This window comes from Xenopus laevis, chromosome 7L (assembly GCF_017654675.1).
Source record: "Xenopus laevis strain J_2021 chromosome 7L, Xenopus_laevis_v10.1, whole genome shotgun sequence".
Taxonomy (NCBI): domain Eukaryota; kingdom Metazoa; phylum Chordata; class Amphibia; order Anura; family Pipidae; genus Xenopus; species Xenopus laevis.
The window spans coordinates 78,142,976-78,155,335 of record NC_054383.1 but is presented as its reverse complement, the minus strand read 5'-3'; the positions used below and the strand labels follow the sequence as shown (position 1 = coordinate 78,155,335).

Here is a 12,360-nt window from a genome sequence, read left to right as displayed (position 1 = left end):
ACCATATTGTACATAGTAATCTGGCTGGTGTGTTAAATTGTAAGTATAGAATTGAAATAGCTCCTTTAGGGGCTACACCCTTAGCGCACCAACGTTCATAGAATGAGCTAGATATGTCATGAGACTTAGTGGTATTCCAACATCCCTGTATAAAATGTATAACCTGATAAGCTCTGAATCTGCATTAACATATTTCATTAAGATGGCATCAAATTACTATAAATAGAATGTTGGATTTTCAAAAATATATAGTTACATGAAAAGTGAATATGTGGGTTTGCTGCCTTAGTCCAGCACACTAAATACACTTGTGCAAAGTGTACAATTGTGCTCCCCGTGCTTAAACAGGTGAATTTTCACTCTAAATTCAGAAGCAAGTTGAGAAATTTGCTTCATAGCACAAATGGCACTGTAAGTAACAACACATTTGCATGCTAAAATTATTTAGCTTCGGATAAAAAGTAGATCTGAGGCAAAGTCTATTTTGCCTCTTGGAAATATTCAGAGTAAAGCTTTCCACTTCTTCTACAGAGGTATTTCTAACACTTTGAGGCCCATTTATCAAAAGGTCAAATTTCGAATTCATGTGAATTTTTTTAAATTCGAATATATTCACAATTCAACTGGGAGGTTATTTAAAGGGGATGTAAAGTCAAAAAATGAAATTCCTTTAACGGGTCCATTGTCTAATAATAAACCTATCATCAACATACCATTGAAAATTCTGTATCTTTTTCATAAAAATCATGATTTTCTGCATAACTGTAGAAACAGTTACAAATTACTTAAAAGGATTGAATCATTTAAGTGTATTTCGGAAGTCATTCCAGTGTATGATGGAAATTGTTTTGCTATTTTTTATTTGGGCATCAACCCAAGGCAATCTTTCCATGTCCTTTAGTTTTTATTCATCTGTCTACTTGCTGTTCTTAATAAGGAGAACAGAAAAAGAATTCCTGGCCCCTTCACATTTCCCTCCCAAATTGCACAGCTGGGGTCTTGCAGAACAGCAGCTATAAGTTTTCCTGACTTAAAAATGCAGAGTAATGCAGCTGAGTTAGCTGGTGCCATTTCATTTCACTTTGGGCCCTCTTCACATGGAGCATGCACAGTTTAAGGAAGGTGTGAATCAGCTTCATGCTTCTATGGGGGATCACAATAAAGAAGACACAGGGTGGCACAAGATGACTGGGAAAAGTTACAGCAAGTTACCAGTGGTGTGGTTCTGGAGGTGGGAGAGAGGCCTCTGTAGGGGGCTGGGGTAGTTCCTCAGGACCTTGTTCTCCTGCTCTTTCTATTTTATATATAGGTAATTGTGTGTGTGTCTGTGCATTTAAAATGATAAAATATTCATATAAATACATAGAAAATGTTTTTCATTTATCAAAATAACAGGTTCTTCTTTATAAACTATGGATAACTGAATAGGTGAAAGCAACCCCTGAATCCTTTGTGAAAGATTCGGCCGAATACCAAACCAAATCCAAACCCTAATTTGCATATGCAAATCGGAGAGGGGGAGGGGAAAATAGAGCCGCGCACAAAGTTTTGTGATGAAAAGTCACATGATTTTAAGTATTCGTTCTGCCAGGCACAAGGATTCGGCCACATCTGAATCCAGCTGAAAATGGCTGAATCCTGGGCGAATACCAAACCGAATCCTGGACTCGATGTATCATATGTACATATATATATATATATATATATATATATATATATATATATATATATATATATATATATATATATATATATATATATACATATATATACACACATACATACACACATACATATACTAAACAAGTTACCCCAGCACTCTCAACATATAACCCCCTTAAAAAATATTCTTGCACAACTGAACTGTAACTTTCTTAAAAAAAGACACTTTTAGTTACAAAGTTTGTACAAAGCATGCAAAAACAAACAAGGGAAAGTTGTGTTCACCACTAATTTTTAAAAATATTAGGCGGGGGTGCAATGAGGCTGTGACCACAAGATACATTTAGACAAATACAAGAGTCCTCTGCACTCAACCCATTATCAATATATTTAAGACAGAGACATTTTGTGCATACTGCTACTGAAAAATGCCTTACCCTTTAAACAAAACAGGGATTGTTTGTCCATATATTGCAATATATTTAAGCTGGCCAACTACGTCAAAGTCATCCCATATCTGGCCAGTCCTACACTCAAATTGCATCTGATCTGATCTGAGCGTTTTTATACAGGTTATGGAACTCCGAGGTAACTTCTAATAGCCTCATATTTCGCAACTGGGGGTACTTTATTTATTATAATACACAAGTTTCAGTGAGTCATGTGACAGAAATGACATCAGAACTCACCGTTTATAAGGATATAATTTACAAGATATTCGTGGCTCTTGTGTATTATAGAATTATACATACAGGTAACTACAATGTCTGCACTTAAAAAGTGAAAAAGTTATTTATTAAAAAGAACTGACGTTTTGGCTAGCACTCTAGCACTCTTTGATAAAGGCAAGCCGGCAACTGTACTGATTGTGATTATAGTATAAAGCTAGGTGTGTGCTTCCCTCACACCTGAGGGCCTTAACCCATTCACTTAAGCATATCACTTCTGCCATATAGTTAGGCATTTACAGGTGCATAAATGGAGCGTCGTCTATTTCCCTATGCAGCAGTGCCTCAATAATGGTCTCAGTGCAAGATCATGGGATTGCCATACTGTCCATATTACCTCGTCCAGAGGTCCAATTTCATTGCCACAATATGTATCTGCCATTTGTGTGATTGCTCGATGAGACAGTTACTTCATTCATGACCCACATATTACCAATTGAGGGATGCATAAAAGGCCAAGATTTACTGAGAAGGTTTAGTGGTGTCTGGCATGTACGGTGTATAGGAAGGGAAAAAAGAAAGGAATATATAGAGGGTAGAGGAAGAAAGTTAAAAACATATATACTATACTATAAACTATATATATAGACCCACACTGGTGCACTCCACAGTAAAAAGTTTGCCGCCTTGGTGCTGGTAAAAATATAATAAATGAAAGAGACGTTTATTCCTCAATGTTTCGGCTACCAAACTCTAGCCGTCACTTTGTGAAAGTCCTGTGAGTGCGGTCGCTTTCATTATATATATATATATATATATATATATATATATATATATATATATATAGATATATATATATATATATATATATATCCATCCAAAGAAGATCAGCACTCTCAGGGCTGAAAAATATGAAAAAGTTTTTATTGAAAATAACACAGCATAGGACTAACGTTTCGGCGCTGTTGGATATATATATCCAACCAGCGCCGAAACGTTATATATAAACACACACACATATATATATATATATATATATATATATATATATATATATATATATATACTGTATATGAGATAACAGGTTAAATAAGAGGAGTATATTCTGTCAGTTTTAGCAATCTGCATCAATGCTGTGTTTCTCCTTTATTAATTTAATTGGCAGCAGAGGGATTTGAGATGGTGAGAGACATAGCTAAATTTGGGATTGTGTTAGCTGATTGTAGCTGTAGTGTTTGGAACATATTGAGGGAGGACGCTGACAAGCTGTCATCAAGTATAAAGTTATAGTAAAAGATGCAGGAAAAATTCAGCATATAAATTCAGATTTTGCTATAGGGCAGTATATAAAGCAACATATTCCAGATATGTTTTCTTCTTGAGTCCCGTGGGATTTACTTTTCATTTTGCAATCTAGAACAGTAGGCGTATTACATTATCCATTCCAGTGACATTTGTACTCTTATTAGTGCAAATTCAAATACCGAGTTCTGGCAGCAATATTTCATTTACCAGTTGCAGAAAATGAAAACACAGCATCCTTAAATAGATGACCTATTTTGCAATTTCTGCATAAATATATTGATCTGTGTATAATGATGAAGTACATATCACAGTGACATCAATAAATATGAACAGCAATAATGCACCTCAGAGCAGTAATATTTGGGTTTAGGTTTGTATTTTTTTTTCCTACTCTTCTACATCTGAAATTTAGGCTGTAAGAACTGGTGCTATATTTGCTCTTCTTCTCATTCTGAATCAATATTATTCCCTGCAGTCTTTTCTATTTTTTGAGATATGACTCATTGTGCAATATCTGGATTTTGGGCAAGAAAGATGTTGAAAGATTTTAATGCAATTCCTCATACTAGGAATCATTCAAAAACAAAAGTCGATTGATAGGCTTAATTTGTTTAGCAAACAAAAAATACAATGAAAATATAATTAATTAATAAATGAATTAATAAATTATTATTGTATACAATTGTCTGCAGCAGACTAAGTGATTATTATTAAGGTGAACTTCTTCTTTATGATTTTACTGGGTAATGAGATACTGAGGAGGGGGTTGGTGCAACAAATTAGTAACCAACAGGAATGGGTCATGCTTAACATTTTGCGTGCTCAAACCCACACCTACGGCTTTGATTATTCACCCAAACCTACCTGTCTCTTTGGGTTCTCTAGGTTTCTGCTCTACCCATCAGTCACTAATAGGGTATCATGCTGCCTTAACAAAAACAATTATGATAATGAAAATAGATTCAGGCAAGGCTCCTGAACATTACCTTAACATTCAAATGTATGTCAAATTGCTAGGCAGCTTTTATATATATGTTTTAGACTTTAAATACACTCAAAATAACTCACAACTCAAATGGTTTCTAATTTATGTAAAAACTTGAATGGAAAAAATCTTTAATCAGTGAATTCTAAGGGAAAAACTGAAATACTCAAATTGATCGAGTTTTTGGCAAAAAAAAAAATTGAATCGCTTGAATTGATTGAGTTCTCAAGCAAAACCCACCAAAAAAAAAAGCAAGAGCCAAAGCAATCAGTTAAATGTTAACTGAGTATTAACCTTGAGTGAAAATGATTCCATTGCCACTTTAAGATATCTTGGGCATAGTGTAACTGGGTTCATAATCTGACCACCTGTGATCAGTGTTCCACAGTAAATAGGGCTTTGCACAGCATTAGATAAATATCCATATGGCATAGCATGCATGAGGTGTATATTTCTATTGGCCACGCTATGCTTTGGCAGGTGGGCAACAGATTAACCTTTGAATGTTACGTTTCTTCTTCTGTCAATAGTTTAGGCTTCTTCCTGCTACTTGGCCCTACTACTCTCAAAGTAGCTCAGTTGTATGCTAGCAAACTCCACTTTGTTAGCCAGTTAGTAAATCCACAACTGTAATGTTTCACTCTTTCATTGGGAATGGCCTAGGGATGTACTGCAGCTACAATATTCTCCATGAGCACTGTTGAACCATGTTTAGCTTTTTGTCATTTAAATATAAAAAAAATACTCCTATAATTTACTCATAAACTAAAAGCAGCGTTGTCTCCTGCTGAAACAAAAGCCCAAATAATTAGTTATAAGGGTCAGGGCTAATGTGGCAGGTAAAGGGATATCAGTGAATATGAAGGGATAGTGATCCCCAACCAGTGGCTTGTGAGCAAAGCAGATGCTCTTGTAGGCTACCAGTCCACATAGAGCCTACCGAATTCCCAATTGCAGCACTTACTTGGCACCCCCAGGAACATTTTTCATGCTTGTGTTGCTCCACAATTCTTTTTACATTTTAATGTTGCTCACAGGTGAAAAGGGTGGGGGACCCCCAGTTTAAGGGGATACAGTATCTGTAGTTGGGGTTGAGCTATACCTTCCAGCAACCCCACACATATAGCTCAGAGAATGGCTAACAGATGCAGCATGTATTACAAGAACTATTAAAATGAGCATGAACACAATATAAATATAAAAATATAAATATAATATTTAAAATATTTAAATATAAATATAATGCAAGACCAACTATACATCAGTCAGCGCTTCAAGTACAAAGTGACTTGTGCACCTGCATTTCCAGTTCTTATTCACTGAACACGCAGGCTTGATGATACAGCCTTCAGAGGGAAAACTTCACTACCAGCTTGGCTCTATTGTTGGACCTAAGTACTGTATGTTTTATGTTTCTTCCAGAGAGCCCAGCATGAACACAAGAGATGGGCTTAATGCATTACATTACTCGAGACTTTAAGAATATAGAAGAAGAGTTCTTGTATATAAATCAGACTCGAATCTCCATGCTTTTACACAAAATGCAACATGTGTAAAAGTGGGTTCCCGCTAAGAATTGTTAACAACTTACACACAATGGCCTGTGTGGATATAAATTAGTGTCCATTTTGCCAAGTCGTGGTGATCTTTCCATAATTTGGATCTCCACACTTTAATTAACCCAACAAGATTTTTCCACCAAAAAGGATGAATTATATTATAGTTAGAATGAAGAATAAGGTACTATTTTGTAGGGATGCACCGAATCCAGGATTTGGTTCGGGATTCTGACAGGATTCGGCCTTTTTCTGCAAGATTCAGCTGAATCCTTCTGCATGGCCAAACCAAATCCGAATACTAATTTGCAAATTAGGGGTGGTGAGGGAAAACCGCGTGAATGTTTGTTACAAAACAAGGTAAAGAATTCAAAAAAGTTTTCCCCTTCCCATCCCTAATTTGCATATGCAAATTAGGATTCAGTTCGGTATTCGGCCGAATATTTCGTGAAGGATTCAGGGGTTCAGCCGATTCCAAAATAGTGGATTTGGTGCATCCCTACTATTTTGTTATTACAGAGAAAAAGGAAATGTATTTTTTAATTATTTCATTAAAATGGAGTCTACGGGAGATGACCTTCCTGTAATTTGGAGCTTTCTGGATAACGGATGGTAAACCTGTAGTATATATGTCCTGGTTGCATTATATTACCACAATAATCGTTTGGAGTTGTTACAAAGATCATATAAAGATCATATATATGTAACAGCAAAATTAAAGCTTGTGCTCACCCTACACACTAAACATCCTAAACATTTTTCAATGCAATGGAGCCAATTATAATATTCCTACATATTTCAGAAAAAAGGTAACATATAAATCCTTGTTGCCTTTAAATACAATTGCTATATGTTTTTGGCCTCTTACATAAATCTTTAGCAATGGAGCTTTAGTCAGGCTGCTGTCTGAGAAAGCAAGTGCTTGCAGGAAATGGAATTCTGGATACACCTTCTTGGAGCAGCACTTCGAGAGCAATTACATAGTTGTTGAAGAAAAAAACATTTTGGTGATACTTTTTAAGACTTATACAAATTAAAACACTTTTTATCTTTCACCTCTACATCAATCATTCCAGCCTGTGGGCCAGTCCAGAAGAATAGCATTAGAAAATCTTGTTGTTTTCATAAATATGTGGTCAGCAGGACGCAAGAGGTTGGTCTCTCTCAGTGTAACTTATTTGCCTCAAGCTGAATGAAAGAGATAGCTTGCTACCTGTATTAGTATGTGCCCCTTCTACCATGTTTGACCAAATCAACTACATCCTTCAGTACAGTTATGAACTGATGTTAGATTGAGAAAATTGCCCAAATCACGCCTCATTGTTGATTGATTTTGAACATTCTTGTAGATGATTAATGGAGAAGAGTTTAATCAATGATTAATGGAGAAGAGCTTTTTCATTATAACTACAACAGATATCAGGGCATGGCATTCTTAGTAACACAACCGTATTTTTGTTGTTACTCTATCTACAAGGCTAATCACTCTGTACATGCATAATATTATTTTTATCTTTCTCAAAATATGTGAAGTTTTAGGATTTAAATATGTTTTGCCTCTTGGGCATTATAGGTCTCATTTACAATGAGTGTAGTATGCAAAGTGCAATTTCATATGGAATTCACCATGTTTTTTACTCAGAATGCATCATACCTTTAATGCTCACAGCGACAGTGTTAATTTATGGGGGACTGTAACCTCAGCTGTGGTAGTAAATGAGCCTTTATGTATACCTCTTGTCTGCCTTTTCTGTTCATATCTCTTATATTTTTTTAATCTATATAATTTTAGATAACCGTAAAGTCCCTTATATGATTAGACCATGTGAACTGAAGCTATCCCTTTGAATGTGGATGCTTTGTTTATAAATCTCACTCAGGACAAATGCTGCTAAAGATCATAAAATACTATTCTGCTACATAATGTTCAGTTTCCTACAGTACTTTTCCCAAACCAGTACTTTTTTGTTACTCTCATTATGCCAAACACCAGAGGAAAACTGGAAATATAAAGATGAATAGTGGTCTTTTTATAGTCTTGAAATCCTAAATGAGTTTACCCTGCTACTGGCAGAGGAAAATATCAAGGGAGTAAGAAATTTCCTTCCTCTTTCCGTGGATATCAGAGTAATAGTTTAATGCTGGCCAACCTAGATAAATTATGTTAATTCTGCAAACACATTTGTACAACGTGACTTTGAGCAGTGGAAGCAGACACATGAGAACAGGGGGGGGGAGGAATTCAGGTTTCAGCATTACAAGAACATTTTAGCACTACTCAACCACAGTGAAATACCTTCCTCTACATCGTGCAAGACATGGATTGCTGTCATGTATGTATTTATTTCATATAAGTATTTAAAAAAATATCTAATGAATGCAGTATGTTCTATATATATATATGTGTGTGTGTGTGTCTGTGTGTAGACAAAATCAGTGATAATTTAGCAGTAAAACAAGTAGCTGTATTATGTTTGCCTTGTGAAATTGAACTTTTGATGTACAGTAAATGATCTGACTTGTTGTGTTTTCTTTTATATGCTATACAATACAGAATATTCTGTGCACTTAAGTATTTTTTAATTAAGAAGGGATGGATTTGGTTGCTGTGGATATAATGCTGTGTGGGTGTTGAACACTGTTGAAATAATCATTAAGACAGAAAATGTGCTCTGACAAAAAAAAATAATTGGTTTTATTTCATGTCTGTCTTATAACGAGCCTTGTAGGTTGTTTCGGATAGTATGTATACTATGTACAACATAATACTATATCCTGTATCTTTTGTCTCTGCTAACCTTTGCAGTTTTATGGGAATTAAATTCCAGATTCACAGACTGTTCATGCACACACACATACACACCTTTAAACTCGTTGATATACATATAAATACATAAAAGTGAGTGTTTTTTACTCTTCTGTTTTAAGGTTAATTGTATAAATACTGTTTTTAGAAATCCTCTTGTATAAATGTTCATTGTTTCGTGTCAGCAAATTTCGGACTTATTTTAAATGTAATTTTTTTGAATATGAAAGACTTTTCCAGTATACTAATTGTCTTCTAGAAGTATGTTTTTCCGAATTGATTTTCCCAATTTTCTTTTTTGGAGGTGCATTTAATTAAACAATTATTTTTACATAGTGGCTTCCACATCTGAGGCTGTGTTTTTGTTATTAGGAGAAATATGGGTTAGTGCTTTGAAGGTGACTTCTCTCTGCCCTATATTTCTAAACACCTTTTATTGTACAGCTGCAACCTGGAGAAATAGAGCACAACAGTTTTGTTAAGTTTACATTATTGACAGGCAGGTTTCTGGTTTATAGTATGTGCAATTTGTTGTAAATGATGTAATCAGCACTGCTTTTATGGTCTTGTTTGTATGTAATTCTTCCAAATATTTCAAATATAAATCTGGGGCTGGTAGTAAGAAGATTACATAAATAAAACAAAATGTTTTAGAGCTTTTTTGACTGGGATATTATCTGCATCTTCAAACTCAGTGCTGTCATATGAAAATTGATAGGGTAGATATCCCATTAATGCATTGATGGCCACCCTTGGGTCCCAAAATTTTTTTTGACTTGCCAACATTCTCCAATACAAGTATAAGGCATCTTTGGATTTGTAATTTATTGAAATCTGTGGACCTCAGGTTGAGCATCTACATCATTATGACAAAGACAATTCTTATCTCCTCCAGAACCTATTGGAAGTCAGAAGTGTCATACATGGAATACTGATATGTCCCACATTTATTAGTAACATGCCACTACCGAGTTTAATAACCTGCCACTAATTGTTCTTTTCTGTTCTGACATCCTGCAGCCCTTTATAGTCCTATGTGTGTTACTGACACTGCTCTTGTCCCATTCATCCTCCCCATTCCTGACATGAACTCCGGTTACATGGGGGTCATGGGAGACATGGAGACATCACAAAGGTTTTTACGATGTAGTTTATCATCTGAGTAAAAACACTGTTGATATTGTTTATAAAACAGAGTATTTTGGATGTCAAGCTTATTTGTTGAGTAGCTTTGAATTTGTTTTATGGGAATTAGGATCTGTCTAGTTTCTGGCAATACTCTAGCAATTAGTTTTCACATTAACTTCCCCAATATTTATATAATACTCTGAATTCATGAACTGACTGGCAATCATACAGCCAGTGATTCTGCCACAACCACACCCACTTCTTGACTTGACACAACCTCTTGTCTGATCTTTGAGAGCCACAGTGGATGGATAGGATCAGGATTATTGCAGGGCGGGTTGAAGGTATGGCACCAAGAAAGGCTCCTTCTGGTTTCTAGATCAGGGATTACTAATAACTTTGGGGGTACATGAAATAAATATGGTGTAGCATTTGTTAACATTCCAAAGAGCCAGGGCTAGCTGGTGTTTATGCAGACAAGTTACAAAGGGAAAATAAAACTGAGCAACCAAAGAGAAGTCCACTGTAGATCTGATTAACTTTACTGCAAAGAATAGCACACACACACCCAGACAAAATAAATATAGGAACTCCATTCCAAAACTGGCCACTTTCAGATTTCCAAATAAAAGTACCAATTTAGTTTTAGGTATTTTAGGCCACCTCTGTCACAATCACCAGAGCAACTTCTGGTGTAAACAGAGCTTTACATATATACAATGGGGAATATGCAATAACGTTCTGCAAACATAACAATTCTTGTGTGGATATAACATAACATTTTCCAGTTGGTGAGATCTCCCCAGGTCACGATTATTTATGTGGTTGCATGGTTTGCTAATGTATTCTTTGCATTTATGGAATTTAAATAAATAACATAAGTAGCCCATATTGTAATAAATGAAGTGCTACAATTCTAATACTCTAGAAACTGTTGGTACAGGCTTTCTTAGTCCTTACATGACTGTAATTGTATCTGCTGAACCTTATAAAATCACTTAAAAAGTGATCAGTAATACTGGGTATGGATTTAGCTCAGTGGTGGATAAAAGAAGCACAGTAGAGCACCTCTCGCTATAATGTTAAGACATCTAGGTATAATCAGATTATACAGATTATGTACAAGGCTTTGTAGCCTTCTGGGATAAAATGAATTATCCATCTCTGTTTGATAAACTAATGGATAAATAAATATTAAGACATTTTGTTGTAGAGTATTTGTAAATCATAGACTATATTATATATGAGGAGGTAGCCCCTGATGAGCTCTACATCCATCAGTGAGAGGATCCTGGTAGCTGTCGGGGTTGGTGGCTTATTATTTATAGTTCACATTTATATTGTCTTGTTATTATGTCATGATGAAGATGCCTATATTCATTTTAATGGTGACAATAAATAAAGTAATTCCAAGCAATTTGAAAATCCAGGTATATGGTAATTATGGTCGACAGAAACCTGGCTACCTGGGGCCATCTTGTTGTATCTGTGAAAAGAAAGGGCGCAGGCTGGGCTGTTTTGTGTGCAATTGTATACCTTTGTAATGGTAGACTCTGAAATAGTATGTATAACCCATGATTTTGTTAAAGTTAGCAGTATAATAGCTAAAAGATCTAATCAGGCTTCTGATAAATGCTTTAGTCATGTACATATAAAATCCTTTTTGGGGAAGTTGGAAGAAATACAAACTATACAAATTTCAAAGCAATTGTTGCACAAAGAAATATAATTTAGCTAGTTCTGCTTCTTTCAAACCTGTCTAATTAAGCTTTGCACAAAGGCCTCTTAGCACCATGCAGTGCACCCTCTAGCTACTTTGTTTGTGAAATGATGTTCAGTAGGTAAAAGCAGTAGCTAATGTAATGGTCTTTTCTCCCACAATATTCAGCAGTAGGCTGAGGAAGGAATGATAAAGCTTAAACACAATTGCTTTGTGTTTTTTTTTCGACTCTGGAATAAAATTAAAAAATCAGTTGCAATTGTAAAAAATATATACACTGTTTATATATTTTGTGAATAAACTGTGTTATGTTAGAAAATAGTAATATAGCATGTGTCACTTGCACATCCAGAGTGCTACTTATTTTAAAGACTGGAACATGTTGCATTGTTTGTCTTTTAAAGGCTGGAAAATATTGTATTGTTTGTCATATGTAAATAAACATGGGCTATAAAATATATATAAAATATGCAAAACAATATGGAAGACATAGAGACAGTCCACTAAATAAAGAAGCTAATCAACATATC

General features: G+C 35.1%; 1 protein-coding gene across 2 annotated transcripts in view; it reads left to right on the top strand.

The window, feature by feature from the left end:
- spa17.L (sperm autoantigenic protein 17 L homeolog) overlaps positions 1–12,360 on the top strand; it is a 66,808-nt gene that overhangs the window by 32,907 nt on the left and 21,541 nt on the right.